Below are 21377 nucleotides of genomic sequence, written 5' to 3'. Positions count from 1 at the left end.
ACATACTAACCAGTCTTCATGTCAATTCCAGAGTCCCGTGACACCTCATAGCTTTATATTGTATCTGTCTCACTGTAGTTATAAACCAATGAGAAATAGCCAACAGTTTATACATTTTGGGTAAGGCAAATAAATTAAATACAAATATACTAAACCAAGATATACTGATAGTGTTTCAAAATTAAGAGGAAACATCACAAATTAATAGATCTGAACCATGCCCTCTCACAGATTGATATTAAGGCTGTGAACAAGTCAATGAAATGCTCTTTGACTGAGAAAGTCCTCATCTGTGATAGAGGTTCTATAAAAATGTTAGAGCATGATAATTTTGAGATGATACAGAAATACTAGTGTTTATTACCAATATTATTTGCATACCTTATTGGTTTTAGGTTTAACTAAGCCTTGGTACACAATGCCCTGAGAAATGCATAGTCCTTCACTGACACAAAGAGTTTGCAGTCTAACCAGACTGGAAAGAGATAAAAAAGGCATATTCATCCTGTGGCCATTATTCCACATAGAGTGAACTGAGAAAAGTTATGGAATAACACCAGGACTGTGCAAAAAATCTGTGGATTGAGCATCATCACATGAAGTCCCAGTTCAGAGTTTCAGCTTCTACTTCATTAAAATAAAGGTTCCCCACAATTTGGGTTTTTAGCCCTCTCCACTATGTTGGCAACACATAACATTTCACTGGCAAATGCCATGGGTTCAACAGCTCAGTGACTGCAGTGGCCTTGGAGAGGACATGATATTTACCATGTGGACAAGGCCATTCGTCTGGTAAGGAGAGAGACTCCACTGCCCTGAGGACTGTTCCTGTTCTCATCTCATACCATCTATGTGCTCCCCCACCCAACTCTCTTCCCTCAGGAACTCTACAGGAATCTGTGCTCTCCCTCCTGAGGTGATTAACCCCAGCTCCTAGATGACCAGATATCAGTCTGAAGTCCATGTGTCTTCATCCTACAAATGTGGTTACTAGAGCCCACTCACACAGGCCTAGAGGAAGGACTGAGAAAGAGGACCACAGACATCTTTGGGCTGATCTGTACTTCACACAGAGCACTGTTGTGTTTGACATATATCTTAGGTGTGTATGGAGTTATATCAGTGGAAACCTATGGTTCATTACCAATCTGCTTTGGTCCTGGAGGAGGGGAGGTAGAAACAGGAGGGGGGAAAAATACCCAGATGGGAAATGAACCTGTGCATCTCTCCTGGGAAAATGCATTTCAGTCATTCAAGCAACAGCCTAGCCTATGGAAAAAAAGATTGTTCTTTCCAGCTGTTATGCCGAAAGAAAAAATAAATTTTAAGTGGAAAAGTGAATAAATTGAGCATATTTTTATCATACTCTTTCTTGCAAATTACTTACAGCATTCTTGTTTCTTATGAGGAACCATTTTTAATATTAAAATAGTCATACACTTTTCCAAAAAGTGCTTCCTGAAAAACTGAAACCATTATTATCTTAAACTCCCACACAGTTTGTTTAAAAATATCTTTAAATACTATTAAAGAACAATCATTATGTAGGTTTATATCTTATGAGTAGGAAGCAGAAACCATCAATGAATCATATAATTTCTCCTGCTGTAACAACAACACCATCAACTACCACAATAACAAAAAAGTTTATGCTCACTGTATACTTGTTTTGCAGGCAGTTTCCTGCCTTGAAATCTGCATAATAGGTAAGCTGTGGTAAGTGTAATATGCTGTTTACTGCCAATCCTCTGTGGATAGCCAGGCATGCTTGGTCTGGTGCATCGCTCCTCCTTTGGGTACAGCTCCTTGCTGAAGCGTATGGCAGCCCTAAAACAGCAAATAAGGCTTCTACAGATTCTGGAATCTGCTTCTGAAAGATGCTGCCAGATATACAGAGCTAGATATTTAGATTATTTTATTCTCATACACTATATTTTTTTCTTCTAGTTAAAAGCAGTGTTTTAGTTGTAGAAAATATTTTCAGTTGTATGCTGCTTTGCAGAGGGAAGTGTCAATGGGACATTGGTGAGGGAAGAGAAAGATTGCAAAATCCGTGGAAAAAACACCATGGAAATCAATATTTAATCTAGAATTATGGGTGTACAGTATGTACTGTGCATTTTTTAAATTTAACTTGGCTTTTACTATTACTCAGTAGGAGGGAACAGATACTGAGAGCCCTGGATAGCAACCATAAGAAGCATGTTTAAATACACATATTTTCAGGAGATCTGTAAGTACAAGAAGGAACGGATGTCGTCTCTCTGATCTTTTTTCATGTTGAAAAGTCTGAGAGCTTTACCTGGGAGATTTAATTTCACGTGAAAGAATTTGTAAAATATTTCCCAAGTTTATGCTGTATACTATTACAGCACATAAGAAAAAATGTTTGTGTTGCCCTATTCTTGAATAAGAAAAACAATGTGCACATCACTTTTCACAGTAGAAATACTGATGGTATAAACAGATATAAATAAGTACTAAGTCAGGAATCTGTGTGGGAAAGCCCCCATCCTCTTTGTGGTTTCAGTCAGGAAGCATGCAGGTAGCACAGACTAACAATGCTGGAAGAAATTTTAGTATTCCTGGCAGCTTGTATTCATCATGATTTTAACAATGTTTTGAGTGTATACATGTACATATATGCGTAATGCCTCTTTTATATTGGCGATTATATGCCACTTCTAGGTTTTTCTGAAGGCCTTTGAAGTTATCTGGCCAGAAAGGATTAGGCACCAAGGGGAGGAAAATTATTTTAAGAATTTTAAAATGATGTTATCAGGTATCATCTACTTGCTAATGAAGCTTCAAAGTTATTTCCAGGGCAGAATTCTGCAGATTGCTCCAGAGGAAGAGTTCAACGGTCTATCTAAAGACCTCATTCCATCATTAATGAGTGCTTAACCCCAGCCTATTTGAACTTGGACTACATGACCAGTAGTCAATTTTCACTAGCAGTTTTTTTTTTTTGATCCTGAAAGTCTGTAGCCATGTCATCAGCTCCTTCTTAATTATACCGTATTCTTTACATCTGTCCTGCTAAATAACTCTAATTGAAATAGCACCGGCGTGAATTTTCGTAATGTTCCCCCCAAGACATCCCGAAAGTGACTCACACGAGAAAACAGACTGAAGTCACAGCTGGAAGCACGTCAAGGATCATTTCCATTTTTACATGATTAATTTGAATTTAATATCTTAAATCAAAACCTGATTAATTTAAATAAAATTTTGATGGTGCCCTGCTTCTAATATACATTGCAGTAATTAGATTCAGCTTAATGTGATTTTTTTACATAATTAAAAAAAAGAGCAAGTCAAGTGTAACAATGCAGAGTTGGTACAAATCTGTCCATATATACACATATAATACACATGGGATTTTGTTGAGACGTTGCTCAGGTACAGAAAAGATCACAGCTGGATGGCTGTGCTATAGCTCAGCTTATGGCATATGTAGGATATTCGACTTCTATTTCACTGCAATATGAATGGCTGTCCTTAAAAAAAAAGACAAAAAGTAAAGCTGAAATCACATCCAAAAAATAAGCAAAAATATTATCAATGCAATAGTCTGGCTCAGCTTCTCACTTTTAGTTCCTCTCCCTTTTTAAACAACTTTGCTTTAGGAATTAGGTCTGTGTATCCTCCAAGTGAACATCTGTGGTGGACTATTTACAGCAGCCCATGGGCTTCTGTTTGTCATGAGGCTTACAAAAATTCTTTGTAAAATAAATTCTCACTGCATTTTCATATGGGTTCTCCCTGCCTGTCTCTGCTTTTGTACAATGGTCCTGTGCACCATGTGAGCCATAGAGGTAGCTAACAGGATATGATGAAGGATCTGATGAAGCCCTGCACCACACAGCTGACCCTGAGGCTGGTTGTGATCAGTGCCTGTGGCTGAAAATGCCCAGTGGTCAGCAAGCAAAGATACACTTCAGGTAGTACTCACAGCAATTTTTGAGATGTTTCCAGCTTCTTTGCAGGAGGAGAAACTATTGCCATAATCTGAGCAGTGGATTCACCTGCAGATATAGATGGAGTTTCAGTGAAGTCATACAACAAAATGATGCAGGTAGGCCAAAATAATCTACAGATGGAGGAGAAATTTGGAGTTTGTGGATTTGTGCTTCTTAATAGCTGAAATTTTCTGAAGGTTTATGTAAAATTTACTTTTGTTTAAGGATAAAATATCCAATTCATTACTGTAAATTTTGAATCTCTTAGGTAAAAAAAAAAATAATGCAAAAAACCCCCCAAGCACTGTTTCCCTGTTTCACTGTCTTAAGTGACCAAATTGCTGATCAAATTAGTCTTCAATAATCAGATCTTTCTTCAGCAAGGCAGTGAAACATCAACCTCACTCTTCAGCAAGGAGTAATCCCAGCATATATCAAACCTCTTGATTTCAATGGGACACTCCACCAGCTTTAAAACACTGGGCATGTGCTTAGCTGGTAGTAAATCACTCATTAAACAGAAGACAATGATGGAGAGTGAAAAACTCCTTTCCTGCCTGGGGCTAACAGCTTTCAGGGAGGTGCAAGCACCATTCATCCTTTTATGAAGGCAAGTAAAATCATTCAGGTGCATTTCATAGCACCCAGCTTTCCAAAAGCCTTTATATACAGTATGTTGTAGATACTGTGTAATAGCACACAGGTAATTTTTAATTTTAATATTTTTTTAAATTAAAAAAATTCCTCTTTGTTGGTGAAATTGGTGGAGCTTTGCTGGTAATTCAGACGATCTGGGTATTCCACCTGTTTTAAAACTTCTCCCAGAACTACTAAAGAAGAAAAAAACCACAACAGGTGACAGGTTCAAGACAGTTTTCAGCCCGTACAGCAGGGTTAAATGCTTTTCAACAGAAATGAGGAAAAAAACCTACAATAGAAATTGAAGAACTGGGCAAAAATAAAGAGTAGTTATTTTAGTTAAAAAACAGTCAGAAAGAAGGAAGGGAAACTAATTTTCAGACAAATTCATGAATCAGATTTAGCTGCTGCAAAAATGCTACATGTAGTGATTTACAATAACTCTGGCTATTCTTCAGTCTCTTAACTGTCTCTTCACATTATTGAAATTGTCTAAATTCTCATTTTCATGCAGTATTGGACCCTCACAAAGTCACTGTCACAGCAAGGGCTCCTATGCCATCCTGCTTGGCTCTTCAAATTTACCAGCACACTACCAGCAAACCACTGAAAAGGTGTAGATGCAGATTGAACCTGTGAGTTTGACCAATCAGCCCTCCAAGACTTTTAGTTCTGTGGATTTTGTAGACCAGTGGAGCCAGTGAAGTTGAATACTGTTTCCAAAGAACTTGCCTATTCGTTATTCATTGCAGATAACTAATAAAAATAATTTTTTAAAAAAGCCACCTTTAATCTTACAGCTAAAACTTTTGATGACAATCAAATTATTTTTTTCATTCTAAATTTAGGCTTCTCTAAATGTCTACTACAATACGATCCAAAAATAACAGCATGGTTACTATCTGGGGAGAAACTACTTTGGAGCTTATATTCTTATTCAGAAGTTCAAGTCAAAACAAAATTAATCGTGAAGGTTTATCTATAATGTATCACCATTCATTTCAGAAAAAAAAATATCTTTGCCAGCAGCAGAAGGGAAGTACTTTCAAGCAGTTACATTAAACTATAGGCTCCAAGGAGAAGATTACAGATCTATATTCAGCAACATGAATCAAAACTCTTAGGAACTAGTCTAACTTTCTTTTCTTTTCTTTTTTTTTTTTTTTTTCTTTTTTATTACTGCAAGGCAGCAGGGATTGCTTTTTGTATAGGCTATGATTTAGATGGCTAATTGAAAGTAAGCAGTGGTGAACTGCTTCCTTGGTAAAATATTACCAAGACAATCTTATCTGAGTTTACAGAGTTATTTTCAATTTGTAAATGCTGTATTCATTTCTACTAGATAAAGCACCTTTAAAAATCCTAGATCCAGGCATGACTGGATTTCTGTTGCCACTGCTCTGCACTGTTTCACCCCACACAAATGCCTTCCAACCCACAGATATATATAAACTTCCTCTCCTTATGAATAGTTTTGCTATTAAAAAAAAAGCTCAATCCATTTTATGGTAAATAAATTTAATGATATACTGAATCCTCATAACTTTGAGTTGATGTCATCCTGCCAGTTACCTGCTCTGCAAGACAATCTCCCTCATTAGAGCCTACACCTCTTAGAATCTCACCTTTGCAGATTTATCTCTTGCCTATAACACAAAGGAAATCCTGAGCTTTTTTTCACTGTTATAATAGATGTAAATTAGTGTTTTGCCATTGTTTGTTGCTGTAATCATAGAGGCAAGTATATATTCCTAACAGCTATCTTATTTTCAATTTGCAAAGCATACTATGCTTAATCCCATGAGGCAGCCTGTGGTTCTAGATATGAATTTAAAAAGGTAATTAGACTTGGAGGGGTGACAGGGAGATTGTCCCTGAGATAGAAAAAGCAGATTCCTGCCAGGTCTAGAGGGGTCTTTAATAGGTCCCAGGCTGGTCACAGTTCTTGTCCTAGTTTATTACTTGTTTCCATTGTGTGAAACAGCTTATTTGTTCATGTAAATGTAAATCGTGTTGATACTAGTAGAAGAATCTTTGTTGCTACTTTTTTTTTTATTTTAATCCAGAAGGGTCACAGAGTTGGGTTTTAGGGACTGGCAACAAGCTATGTTTTCCCTAATGATCTCTGCATTTTTACAATCAAATAGATAGTAAAAGTGACATATTGATAAAAGTTTTAAGGCATCTGTGGTGGGTGGCAGTAATTTTAAATATCATACAATCATCATTAAGTCATTTATGTAAATTAAAAGTACTTGGCAACTCTGTATGGCAAGAAATAGCACCAATTTCTCTGCATCTCTGCTTCCTTTCTCTCTTCCTTTCCCCTTTTGCTGGCTGTAGCATACTGTGCACTGTACAGATGAACTCTCCTTTAGAGCTCTGTGAAGAATTTCTGTAGAAAATAACACACACCTGTGTGATACAGCATGTGAAGAGTAAATAATAATGAGACAAAGTCAAATTAATCTATCATGAAAATTTTCTAAAGAATTTGTATAAGCTGAAATCAATGTGGTGTATTGATAAGTTTTTTTTAAAAAGGGAGATATATAGATTTATGTGGGTTTGGATTAGGTGGCTTCTTACTCCACTGTCAGTCTCACCATTTCAAACCTAGATCAAGATCTGAGTTTTGGGGCATCAGCATAAGTCTGGTTTGTACCCTGCAAATCTCAGTTTGAGTTGATGGCTGGTTTCAAGTGAGACTACAAATCTCCCTTCAGAGGAAAGGAAGGGTAAGGATCTGATCACTCACCCAGGCTTTACCTTCAAAAATTGATATTGTCACCTGAAGTCTTTCTGAGCAAGAGAAATGGAGGCAGTTTCAGCTAAACTGTTTGTGTTTGCCCAGATATCTGACAATATTTAAGGGCCAGATTCTGCCCTCAAGCTGCTTTGGTAGGCAGTGTGAGCATTCACTCTTGGGAAGATTCTGTGCCTAAATGTTCTCACTTTTCAACACATTGTTTCCCTCCCACATATCTATTCAGGCAGAAAAACAGAATGGTGAACCTCCCTCAGGGGTTTTTAACGCAAGTCTGTTGAGTCACCCTGTTTTTTGGATTAAGTTAGGGTACAGTATTAGGTTGGAAGGTGATGAAGATGCCAGGAATGTATGAGGAAAATTCTGTTCTCAGGCCAGCAGATAGAGCATAAACTCTATTCCCATATCTGTGCACAGAGGCTGTTGCTAAACCTCCAGAGGCAACTAGCCAGTAGGAAATATTAGGCTCAGAGACCTAAATAGACAGTTGCACAGCCAGTTGGCTGTGTTGTGTCTACTGGGCTGTGTCTGTGGCTTCCCTGGTGGGAGTCTGGGAGTGTTCAGAGCTAGCCAAGGCTGCTACAAACAACTTCAGTGCATCACTGTCTTTGCACATGGCTAAGGCCATCAGTAGACACAGTAGCACAGGATTTGCATATTTCCCTAGCTCCTTATCTTGTTCTTTGTCCACTGTGTCTCTCTGAGCAGGGCGTTTCCAGGAGAGAGGATCCTGTGTGTACCAGTAGTCCAAGCTCACATTTCCATACATAGCATCAACTCTGCAAGCTTATTCTGAGCTGGAATTGTCTTGGAGCTTTACACCACTCTCCCTGGCAGAAAAGTAAAGTGACATCACAACTTCTGCTTTCTGACAGAACCTTCCTTTAGGATTTTTTTGAGGATCACTTCTGATAAACACCTCCCAAGAATGCTTATTAAAGAAATTAGAAACTATGGTACATCAGGACAGACATTTGTTTTAATTGAATTGAATTATTTATTTATTGAAAGCCTGTATTTTTCATAATGCCTAGGGCACCAGTCTCCTTTTGCTAGATTTTTGCCAACAAATGCAACATTCGTTTTTACGGAGATATTTCTGACATTTGCCCAGTAATCAAGAATATACTAGAGTGCTGCATAGCTAATAAATACTGGTGAGAAGAATCCTACATGAAACTACAGTACAATTTGAGTATATTCAGGGTCTGATGTAGTTGAAATCCAGGCTGATGGCTTTGTGAGGGCTATAGCTAGTCCTACTAAAAATCAAAAGAAATTTATATAATGATAAAAGTTCGGGGTTTCTATGTTTGTCCCCACAGATAAAGTAAAAATTATTATACAGAAAAACAAAATTCTCAGTTGAATATGTGACCTGAGAACTGGTAAAACTGAGTTCTAGTAAGCCTGAGGTCTGAAAATGCAAAAGGGAATGGGTGAAACATGATTAGTTCATTAAGTCAGAATTGGAGAGAAGGTGATATCTCTGGTAACTGATTCAGAAACCCTAAGGTATTTTATAAATTCACTAAAAGTTAGCAGTTAGGGCTCAGCATGAATGTGCCCCACTCAGAGGAGTCCCCACTTGAGCATATTAAGCTGTTTGCCTCAAAAAAGTTATCAGCTGCTCTTGATTTCCCCACAGGAAGGAAATTTCAGCATAGACTCACCAAAATTGTCTTGTACATTTCAGACACTGACAGCACCCCAACTCCAAGGTCAGTCTTTCGCTTCGTTTTCAGAAATGATCACAGTTTGACCAAAGTATAAGTAATAAAATGAAATAACCCTTAAATTCTGTCCCTTGTTCCTATAGTTGCAAGACATCATCATAGTCATCACTAGCAATCCAGCTGCATTCAGGCATTGGAGATGGTCAGAAATCATGTGGATGAGGCTGGGTGTTGTCTACCCCATTCCAAACCAGAAGGCCTGATCCTAAAAATGCAAAGGTAGAAAGCAGGCTACTGCGTAGCACAGTAGCATTTTGTTCCCTACTTACACTGTATTAAGTCTGACGAAAAAGGCAGCCTCAGAAGTTAGGAAATCCCCAAACAATGTAATCAATCCTTCCATGCCTGTGGTGAGCAATAAAAGTTTATATGAAACCTACAGCACTTCACACTGAATGCCTGAAAAATAGCACACATTTATCAGAATGCCTGAAAACACACCCCATTCTGGTAGAGCAAAGCAATCAGTGAAGCCATTCTTCACCTGAAAGATTTCCATTCTGTTTTGCTAACACACTATATTCAGTATTGATGTGTCTCTGTGCACAGTAAAGAGCAGGCTGTGCAGTGCTGGGACAGCTCATTCACATGACAGCGCTATCGCTGTCGTGCTCTGCTCCGGCTGCACATTGCGACTGCAGCTCCTGGATTGAAGCAGCACCCAACAGTGATAACAGACTAAAGGAGCTTGCCAGGGTTTCCCCCAGAGGATTTCTGGTTTTTTAAGGGGCTTTAAATCTAGCTGTTTTATCATGGACCACAGGTCCATAAAGGGATGCTAAATGGATTAAGTGAAGGTGTACCCTCTAATAGCCCTAATCCAATCATTGTGGATGGGACTGGATTGCCAGATTCTGCCACATTTTTTGGGATTTCCCTAGCCAGCAGTGGCAATTGTGGTGCCTGGGGACAGAGCACTGGGCTGAACCAGCTGTTGGCTTGTCAAGGTGTGCTTTCTTGCATTCTTTCATAAGGAGTTGAAAATCACATTAGAATCAGATCCATGCCCATATCAACATTCTAAATGGCTTTAAATCCCTGAAACTCTCTATTGGAAACCTCCATAAAATTCAGCTAAGGAGTTTCAGATCCTTTCTATTAATTTCTTTAGGATATATCTTTGTTTACCAACTCAGTGATAGTCAACCTGCAAAAGGTAGCATCTGAATTTGGGATGCTAGCATATAAATCTCATATTGTAAGTCATTCTTACCAGAGGTTTTCCACTTCTAACCAGAAACTGTCATGAAAATAAAAAAAGCCACATTACATGGTATATTTGCTCTTGGGATTCTGCTTAGTATCTAAAAGTAAAAAAAAAAAAAAAGCAGTAAACCAATTTCTCAGATAGTTAACTGAGCACATCAAAAATTTTAAAAGCTTCATTCAGGATAAGTTAAAAAAAAAAAAAAAAACCACCACCAAACAGCTCGAGAGTTCTCTTTATAATAAATCCATGACCACTTTCGAACTTCACAGTTCTCACTGTCCTGTACACAACTCCCACTCAGTACATCACAGCAACAGTACAGATGGAGTTGTGATCTTCTTTACTCCAAAAGCACAGTCTTGTAGCTAAAGAAGGATATCTGTTAGCAGCTCAGGGTCTATATCATAGAGCTGAGCAATTCTCAGTACAGTGGTACATCCCAATTCTCTGCTTCCTCTGCTGCACAATTTCTCCATCAAAAAGGTTCTCCACATGCAAAACACTCAGCCTTCACTGTTGTTTTTACATAAAATTGATTTAAGTGAGCAAAGTTGTTTATCATTGAGCTAAAGATCAGCATAGAACTAGATAGCTTTACAAGCTTTTTACTTTGCACTACTCCAATTAAAAAAAAAAAAAAAAAAAAAGAGGTAAAATTTCCAGAAGGGCATTTTAAAGCCTACAAATTGATAATGCAGAGAGTTGAGGCTTTCTACACTTATGGGAAAGAGAGGAGGGGGAAAGTCAGCAAATTAGAAAACACAGCTTATATGTCTTCTACTTGTGGTTTTGGCACTGGCCAGAGCAGCAGTAAAAGCTGGAGGTTGCAGATCAGTAAAAAGCATGGCCATGCTATCCTCAAGGAATGGCAAAGCAAAGTAGGGATATGTTGATCTATATATCTCCTAGGTAACCACCATTTTGAAGATCATGAAACTCCTCTATTTATAGTAGCTGAGCACCTCACAATCTTAATGTGATTAATGAATATCCTTAGGCCATCTGGGTAAGGAAGAGCATCTATTATCTGTATTTTAGACATGGAGAATGAAGGTCTAGAAGTCTCCATCTCAAAAGTGCTTAAACACCTAATTTATTTCGAATACTTTTTTCTAGGATTTAGGATTCAAAATACATTTTAGGATATATACCCATGCCTCAGAGAAACTGAGACGTGGGTATATGTCTGGCATGGGTACTAGAAGCAGTAAAGCTATGGTGTATGCTGTATATCTGCACTAATACATTTTGCTTTTTGTTTGTTGAGGTCTTTCTTTGGAACCTGTGTTACACCATTTAGGCAAAAAAAAAAAAATCCTCAAAGAAATATCTGGGGTCATACAGGATAGCTGTAACAAAGTAAGCACTGAAAAAAAACTTTTTCAAGCCAGACTACTCAGTGGACCATTTTCTCAAAAGTGTTCTCTTTTCCTGCTACCAGAAGAAATTTTTGGATTTTGTGTAAAGCCTTTTGGGATTGCAATTAGAATTCTCACAAAACCCCAAAATTAGTAGTTGGTCATTCTCAGTATTGCAACCAATCCCTGGGCACACTGTGAACGGTAACCTGGGCTGTAATTATATATCATAAGTTAATATTTCTGCCAAGAACAAAGCAGACAACCCAGAAGGGCAAGGGGAAGGAGCAGTCCATCGATTCACAGTTGTCATTCACTCAGTGCAGCTCTGGGATGGTGCTTGGAGCCATCTCTGGCTTCCCATTCCGCAGCCACTTGGAGGTGTGCTTAGTGCATAGGCACACAGAGGTGGAAACCTTCACATCTAGTGAAGAAGGGATCATATCCAACATGGGGGTGACACTCAGGTAAATTCAAAGCATGACAGTAGTGAATCACTGGAGCAGCTCATAGTAAGCTGCTGTAGTTATTTTGTAGGCTTGAGCAGATCTGTGGCTATCCTCATGTAAACTGGGTGTCAAAAATAGTCTCTGTCCACCCCAGAGTGGTGAGGAGCTTTGAGGCAATTCATCATCCTCCCTCCTTACTTCGTAGACACTCACAGATGATCAGACAAACATGAGGATTAAACTGCATGTATACAGATACTTTCTGTAAAAGGAATATGGGAAGAGCAACATTCCCTGGAGCATATGATTGCAGCCTGACTATTTATGCCTGATAGGCACGTTGTTCCTTAATTGTAACTACACAAGGAATAACAACACAAAAAAAAAAAAAAGGACAAGCAGATGTTGAAGAATTTTCTGAGAACTGCCATACTGCCATACCTACACATCAATATATAATGGGAAGCCTTTCTTCTTCACCTTTTTAACATATATGCTTAAATACATAAGCACAAGCACATAACCCTGCTTATTTGGGGGATGGGAGGAAAGATGGGGCTTTCTGTTACCCCTAATATTTCAGGAATCTCAAAGGTAGAGGATTTATCTTGTTCTAAGGAGTGATAACTCCTTGATTAATTGACTATTCTCCTGTGCTGTTGTTTTCTATCTGCTTGCCTAATATGCCTTATAAGAAAAAACAGCTGCCAAGGAACATAGGCAATGAATGTCCGCATCTTCTAATTGTGATAACTGTGCATGGAAATCTATTTCAGGTTGGATTTTTTTGATGTTTCTATGCCTGTGTTTTTTTTTTTTTTTCCTTCTCCCTTTGCTGTGTGCATTGGGAAAGAGTGGCTAAGGAATATGTTGGTTTACATTTCATTTTGAGAGTATGCTGACTGTACAAAGAGTTAAACATGAAAAAAAAGAATGAAAATAAGCACGAAAGACAACATCCGTTCTCATTTCAATTTCCTGGAAGGAAAGTGCGGTTGGGCAGATGGTGCTTTTTTGTTTTACTAAACTGAAAGATCAGATGTAAATAATATACACAATATAGACTATAAAGATCGTTGAAGGTGAGGTTTCTGTGCACAGAGAATTGTTATATTGTGGAGAGTTTCTTACCCTTTAGTGATATGTCAAGGACTTTTTGGTTTTAGCTTCTTAATTTTTTTTGATGTTTCAGTTTGCTTACTGCACCCTCTCTCTGCCTAGTCATATTTGTTTCAAGCATTATATTCCAGAGGATTGAGTTGTATATATTTTAATTCAGGCCCCTTTCACGAAGAGCCACGATATTTGGTCTCTGGTTGAACGGACAGAGGAGGGTGGCTGATAATTTGGCATCACGTGAGTCTCAATATTTCTGTGTTGCTGTCTTTCTTAATGCCTTGGCTTTATTGTGTGCTATAAGAATTTGTTTTCTTTATTGTTATCCAGTAGGGTTTTAACACCTTTGGAGCTCTTTTTGAACTTGCTTTCTGAGCTGGAACATTAAACATTCTTAAAGGAGAGCCGAGTTTGTGTTCTCTCATAATCAGAAAAAACCTTTATCAAAGGAAAAAACCCTACCTTTTCTAAAATGTGTATGACTAAACATGGCTCAACAAAGTCATAACGCTGTCTTCCTGGCTGAAAGAACAGAAAAAGATATTGTGCTACGACTGCAAAGAAATAATACTGTGGTTTTGTTCTCAGCCAGATCAAAATGAGTGCTCTTCGTTGCCCTTCATGTCCTTTATTAACTTGGTGGGACTCAGACAGAGGACATGCTCATGTTTACACTGCATGAATGCCTCTAACCAGTGGTGAGAGGTTATTACCTCTCTGAACTTCCCTGGTCCAGGGTGATCAGCCTGGCTGAACAGAGAGCTCTGGCTGGAGCTCGGGAAAACAGGAGAGTTTATGACCTTTCAATGGAGGGGCAGGCCACTCAGGAGAACTAAAGGGATGACGTGAGGTTGTGCGGGGGGGGAAATTAGAAGAGTCAATTTAATCTGGCTATTGGCATAAAAGACAATAAAAATATTTCTGTAAATACCTCAGCACCAAAAGGAGGGATAAAGAAAATCTCTATCCTTTATCGGATGGAGGGAGAAACATAGTGACAAAGGATGAGGAAAAGGCTCAGGTAATTCATGCCTTCTTTCCTTCAACCTTTAATAGGAAGACGAGTTATCCTCAGGTACTCAGCTCCTTAAGTGTGGAAGACAAGGACACGGAGCAGAATGGAGCTCCCATAATCCAAGGAGAACTGGTCAGCAAGCTGCTACACCAGCTAGACATACACAAGTCTATGGGGCTGGATGGGATCCACCCAAGGGTACTGAGGGAGCTGACAGAAGTGGTCAAAGAGCCATTTTCCATCATTTATCATTGGTCCTGGCTTACCAGGAAGGTGCCAGTTGGCTGGAAGTTGGCAAATGTGACACCCATCTACATTAAGAGCCAGAAAGAGGATCTGGTGAACTACAGGCCTGTCAGCCTGACCTTGGTGCCAGGGAAGGTGATGGAGCAGATCATCTTCAGTGCCATCACACAGCACATACAGGACAACCAGGTGATCAGGGCCATTCAGCATGGATTTCAGACAGGTCCTATGCCTATTTTAACAACCTGATTTTTTCTATGACAAGGTGACCTGCTTAGTGGATGAGGGAAAGGCTGTGAATGTTGTCTACCTGGACAGTGTGCCCGGGTGGCCAAGAAGGTCAATGGCACCTTGTCTTATATCAGAAATAGTGTGTCCAGCACAGCCAGGACAGTGATCATACTCAGCAATGGTGGGGCTGCACCTGGAATTCTGTGCTCAGTTTTGGGCCCCTCACGACAAGAAAAACAATGAGGTGCTGGAGCATGTTGAGAAGGGAATCTAAAGGTTTGGAGAAGCTCTTATGAGGAGTGGTTGAGGGAGCTGGGGTTGTTCAGCCTGGAGAAAAGAAGGTTCAGGGGGAACCTTATTGCTCTCTACAACTGCCTGAAAGGAGGTTGTAGCCAGGTGAATGTCAGTCTCTTCTCCTAGGTAATGAGCTATAGGACAAATTGAAATGACATCAAATTGTGCCAGGGGAGTTTTACATTGAATATTAGGAAAAATTTGTTTGCTGAAAGGGTGGTCTAGCCTTTGAACTGGCTGCCCAGGAAAGTGGTTGAGTAACCAACCCTGAGGGTATTTAAAAGGCATGTTGATGTGGTGCTTAGGAAACATGGTTTAGTGGTGGACTTAGCAGTGATAAGTAAATGGTTGTATTTGATGATCCTAAAGGTCTTTTCCAACCTTAGTGATTCTATGACACTGCAAACATAGCCCCTGTTTTTTTTTTATTTAACACTAATTTTTTTCTAACTAGCCTTAAAATGGGTACAGTAGAAGGAGGAGAAAAAGATGTTTTCTCAATGAAAGAATATCACTGTAAACTTCAGGAGAAATGACTTGTACAGAATTATAGAACTTGAATATCAAATCAGAATGACCAGATCTGGGGAAATCAGGAGACATAGCCACTCCTAAGACTTCTGTATAAACTTCTGAGCTAAACCAGAGAACAGGATTAAACTAAAACTCACTTTTTAATGTTAATTAAAAATTAAATGTAGTAGGTTACACTAGTTATCTTTTTGTAAAAATGGTAATGTAGAATATAAACTATAAAACTGCTTGGTCTTTTTTTTTTTTTTTTTTTTAATCTGTCTTGATGAAAAATTTCTGCTTATTAACCTGAGAGACCTGCTGATAGTTGTGAGAGTTTCACTGTGAGTTTTTTATTGTTTTACATTCATAACTACTGGACTCAAGTGCTTTCAGGAGCATTTTAGATCTCAGTACAGAATAAAATGTTTTTAGCATGCATTGAACAAATAGAGCTTGAAATTTTGATGAATATAAACTCTAAAATCACTGTAAACAAAGAAACATATCTCACTTTTTAAGCCACTCCTACATTTTAGAGGCTTTACACATTTTTAGCGTGCTTTATTTCATCAGTGCAAGGAGTATGAAAAGAAGGAACAAAGTATGTTGGTGATGTTGCTTCTGTATTATCAAGAAATTAAAGGAAAAGAAGAGAAAACTGAAAGTTCTTCACTTAGTCTTAAGCTATACCACAAACATGAATGAATTAGTGTTTGGAGAAAATATGCCACTGGAACTAAGATTTTATATGTAAGAAGTTTTAACATTAAATAGTAAATGAGTAATAAAATAGAAAAAAATAAAAAGGAAATACTTCAGCTTGCAGAACCTCCTGTCTTATAGCTTTCTCGAAGTTTGAAAATCCCAGAGAATGAGTTTTGTCTCCTCCAGTTGCTCATAGACAGCTCAGTAGTAAATAAATAAAGGAAAAGAAAAATCAAATAACTGAAAGATCCAAAGAGAGCTTTTACCAGCTGAAAAAGAAATGTCAAAGCCCAGGCACTTCAGCTGAAATGCTATCCTGCACCTATCAAGAGGTTTTGATGGGACAGGTTTGCTGAGGGCATGTGCTGCTAATGGGTACTGCCAGAAGGAAGTGGGGCTGAGGTGTAACTGGTGCGGACAGACACTCACAGCAGCAGCTTCCCATAAACAGACAGGGCTTCACTCAGTTGTTCAGCGTTTCCCACAGTTGAAAGCTGATGAGTTTGAAACAGTTTGGGGGTGATAAGGTGAGCTCTAGTTAAAAAGGAAGGAAAGGCTCAAAACACCTGGGGCCAAATCTCTATCTGCCCGTTGATCTCAACTGGAATAAAACAAGATGTGCAGGCCCAAGACTTGACTCTCAGCCTCTCACATGCGATCTGAAACCCACAGAAACTAACCATGGGATATTTTTGGCTTTCCTTAGAGACATCCCCACAAAACTCCCACAAATTTCACTGTCCTTATGGACAAATAGTTCTGTCTATCTAGAACTACTTATCTTGCAAGCACGGAAATATTTGTCCATAAGAATAACTAAGCATTAGCAAACACTCTCACAGACACTTATGGATGGCACTCTAAACTGAGGAAGGCAGAGACCATTTGCAAATAAAAGAGCACAATCCCTGTTTAAATTATGAACAGTTACCAAACAAAATGGAGGCAGTGTACAGGCCCTGACAAGCAATTGAGACTAAAACCTGCTGAACTAGTAAGACACTGAATGTCCTGTGGCACCAGAAAGTAAAAAAATCTCATATCTGATTTCTCCCTCGCTTGAAAGAAACACTTCATCATGCAAAACCAAATCTTTGTTCAGTGAGAGAGCCTGGATTGCTGCTCTTCATTACTACAGCAGTTGATGTAGAAGTCAACACAGTAATGCCTTTCATCTCTTGTATTAGAAGAGTTCAAATTCAATTTTTATTTGGAATAAAAATTTCAAGGCACAGCCACACAATGCCTTACAATATGGTTCTTGGTTTCCTTTGTCCCTTAACAATAGCCTTGAAAAGAGATATAGAACATAAAATTAAACCCCTATTTTTTTCCCCTAGTATATTGTTTCATCTTACAAACAACAGCAATTCACCATGTAAAAGTCGCAGCAATATTAAGTAGAGTCTACTGAAAATTTTGTTCTTCCTAAAGCTTTTTTTTCTTTTGAGCACTGATATACTTAGCTGTTCCACAAAATCTGGGATCTACAAGTTTTGACCAACTGTCACCTTTATCAATAATATACTAATACGCTGAAAGCCTTTTTTAACTCACCTACAGTGGACTATGTCACTTTTTCTTCTGCTCTCCTCAGGAGTGCAGTGTCGGACCATGGGGAACCTCAGCCCTCCTGTCTTTAACTATGGGCTGTGTGGCCTCATAGTCACAACGTTCTGACTGGTGCTTGCTGAATTCTTAGTCATCAGGCTTTGGCTTGTGTGTCTGCAGTGTGCTTTTCAAGGTTTTCAGTTTGAGGGTTTGAATGTATACCATATGCATGTTGTTAAGTGCTATAGCAGTCCAGAAACATTAACTTTCTAAACATGGTCTTAAAAATTGTGTGGCCATCATTCCTCTGCTTCTGCATATGAGCCTGACTCAGCAACTGGTGGTTAGTTTTGTGGTCAACAGACTGTTTCATAAAGTCCCTTAAGGGGACAGGTGGCCTGGTGGATAGGCTGTTCAGTTTGATATAAAAGCAACAAAAATCCCATCAGTCTCAGCAGTGATCAGAACAAACAGAGGAAACAGAGCAACACATGAAGTGTAGAGATGGAGACATCCCAAATAATCTGACTGGTTTATATTAAGAAAGGATTTGACAGACCTGCTGGGTTCCCACTTAATGCCAATCAAGTCTGAAAGAGACCACTTGAGCTCAGGTATTTATCTCAAACTGATTTGAATTTATCCTCACTTCTTGATTTTGAGAGTCCAGAATAGAATAACATGAAGAGAGTATGTTGACATTTCCTACATAAAAAGAAATTAAACCCGTTCAAGTCAAGGAAATACAGTGTAAGTGATACCAGAATCAGGTCCTTTGAATTGACAACAGAAAATCTTTTGGGAAGTGAAAATCCCATGAATTCTTCCACATCGCCCCCTTCATAGCAATTAGGATAAACAAAATGCATACAGGGCATATCATGCATATTATTATTTCTTTTTCTGCCTAATCAGTATAAGCTTTATGTTTCTTTTGCAGACATAATGTTAGTTAAAGAGCAGCATTTGAGGTCAAGTCTGGATTGTCCTTTTTATTAGACTAATGCTGCGCATATGAAAACTTATTCAAAAGAAATTGTCTCAAATTATTGCCAGCACTTAAATGATTATTGCAGAAATCACAGGAAAGAAGGATAGTGCTTACCAAAACCCCAAGAAAGTACTTCAGATAGTTTTTCTTTCATTGCCAAGCAGCGAGGGTCAAATGAACTGTATTATTTGCAAATATCCACCTTCTCAGAATGTCACAAGCAGCTGTAACATACCCACTAGCAGCAATTTCCACTTGGCTCTATCCAGAGGGGAGAAAATTACCAGGAGCTGCGTTGTTTATAATTCCCTCAACCCTGAGGGTAATTCTGTTCACCAATTACTTGAAATTAAAGTTAGGTAATTCGACACGTCTGTTTGATACCCAACCACAAACTACCTCTTAAGCAAACCAAAGAGTTGGATAGTTTACTTCCACAATACTCCACAGAATTTCATTATTGTAACCATGACAGGAAAGGAAAAATGAGAAATTGTACAGACTTGTGAATCGCTAGGGCTTGGGGGTTTTTGGTCACTGTTGCCACCACTAAGAGGTCCCAATAGATCTGAAAAAGAGGAAGCTGGAAGGCAGTTTTCCTCCTGGGATGAGGCTTCCCAATCAAACATAGCAAATATTGTAAAAATTGAACAACAAGAAGCCTCCAAGTGCAGTGTTTGACAGGAAAAGAAACCTGCTTTCTGAAGTGATATGATTTCACACCTTTTGTCTTTGCATACAGTTACAATGCTACCTAGAAAAGGCTGTACACATGCAGAGAGAACCTACGTTACCTGCAGTATGTGTTTTTTGATCTCTAGGGCCAATCGTTTAAATTACATAGTTGAATCTTGAGCTGGGTTATATCTAGACATGGAAATTTTTTTTAAAGTCAAGAAAACCTGTTAAATGTTTTATTGGTGATGAGTGTACGTACACTCCTTTTCTGTATCTCTTTGTGAGTAATGAATTGGCTGCCAGGTACTGTGACTGAAATGTGTGACTCACTCCACCGATTCATTTTACAATCTGGTGAAACCAGAGGCTGGTAACACCTATCCTTTGTAAGAACTTTTTACAAGTTGTAATTCTACAAATGAACACTTTCTTTTTTTCTTTTTTTTTCTTTTTTTTTTTAACACAAAATATTACACTGATGAAGTTTTAAAAAGTACAAGCTGACTCAAAATTTATTCACATTATACTGAGCCATATACAAAACTGTTAAGTCAAACATCTACGAAGTGAGCCTAGTTCTCATTTCCATCGAGGTATATCAGGATTCATTTCAAAGCATCCATTATCCTTAAACATTATAAAACAAGTGAACAAGAAATGAAGAGCCACTCTCTTTTAGTAGTGAGAAGACTTGATTTTTAATTGTGTAATCTCATTCTTGTTAGCATAGTTTCCTATTTGGAAACTTTAGGCCAAATAAATAGCAAGTGCTTTATTTTTTAAATCCTAATATGATTACCCTTTCAGCCATATTCTGCATTTCATTTTTACTATAAAAGTTGTTCGTTGTCCAATTTCAAGCTGAAAAACTATAAAAGTCCATTTTGACTTCTCTACAGCAGAACTAAAAGATTTTTTTGAACTAAGATTAAATTGATATACCTTGAGCGTCTGTCATTGTAATATGACATTAGGAACATAGTCAAATACTGGTTTTGACTATAAGTGTCCCACTAAAGTAGTAGTCTACTGCAGAGTGCTTTTTGATGTATCAAAGAAATGGTACTATCTTTCAAACAGCATTCATATTCTCCTATCATCAAGGCAAAGTAATAGCAGGACTAAAGCATGATCTTTTTTTACAGTTTCTAGAAGTCAGTGCTATAAGGGATTGCCTAGCCTTGCATTAGGTATTCATGTTTAAATGAACCACAGATAGGCTTTCCAATCTACAAACTCCATTAATCAGATTTTATCCCTTTCTCTGTCTTTTATTTTTTGGATTCTTTACCCTCTTCCCTGCTGCTATTGCTAGAGCTTCCCTAATGACAGGCCAAGTAATTTATTTTTTTCTCTCTATCTTTCTTTTTCTAAAGTTGAGATACTCGTATAATTCACAAATGTTTCTGTGTAATGCTGATGGCCATGACTCCATCATTCAGTGGGTAAATAACATTTTACTTTATTCTCTCTCAAACATGTCACCTCTCATAAAGAATGTCTTAACTTAAAAGACTGATGTTTGTTTTGCAAAATGACTTGGTTAGTGGAAAAAATGTATTTGAGCAACTCTTAAAATTTAATGCTCTCTTATGGTTAGGTGTATGGCTCATGAAAAACACAAAAAAATGAGGACCAGCCTTAGTACTGAAGGGACAGAGCTGGACAGTATGGTAAATTGTCAAAGGCCAGTGAGTTGTCTAAGGCAACATGAAGAGGTGTTGCTTCTTTTTTTTTCCTGTGGTATTTCTTTTGCCCATTTTTCTTCTGAAAACAGCCAGTTTTCATCCTAGGAATGGTAGAATGAATCCTGACTTTTCGAGTTTTCCCTTTGTGACTATCTAGGACAAAATGTAGAACTCCACATTCACAGAGCAACAGGGGAGAACTTCAAAAGTATTTATTTCCAACAA

At 38.3% G+C, this 21377-nt stretch overlaps 1 long non-coding RNA gene across 1 annotated transcript in view; it reads right to left on the bottom strand.

Moving 5' to 3' along the window:
* Positions 1 to 19226, bottom strand: part of LOC125326857 — a 37356-nt gene extending 18130 nt beyond the window's left edge. The window contains exons 1-2 of the long non-coding RNA XR_007204038.1: positions 18901 to 19226; positions 3956 to 4028 (exon numbers count right to left, since the gene is read on the bottom strand). This is a non-coding gene — a long non-coding RNA (uncharacterized LOC125326857). The remainder of the gene's footprint in view (positions 1 to 3955; positions 4029 to 18900) is intronic.
* Positions 19227 to 21377: the final 2151 nt, after the last annotated feature.

Source organism: Corvus hawaiiensis, chromosome 6 (genome assembly GCF_020740725.1).
Source record: "Corvus hawaiiensis isolate bCorHaw1 chromosome 6, bCorHaw1.pri.cur, whole genome shotgun sequence".
In the NCBI taxonomy this organism is placed as follows: Eukaryota; Metazoa; Chordata; class Aves; order Passeriformes; family Corvidae; genus Corvus; species Corvus hawaiiensis.
The sequence above is the reverse complement of the archived record's forward strand: the minus strand, read 5'-3'. Positions and strand labels throughout refer to the sequence as shown.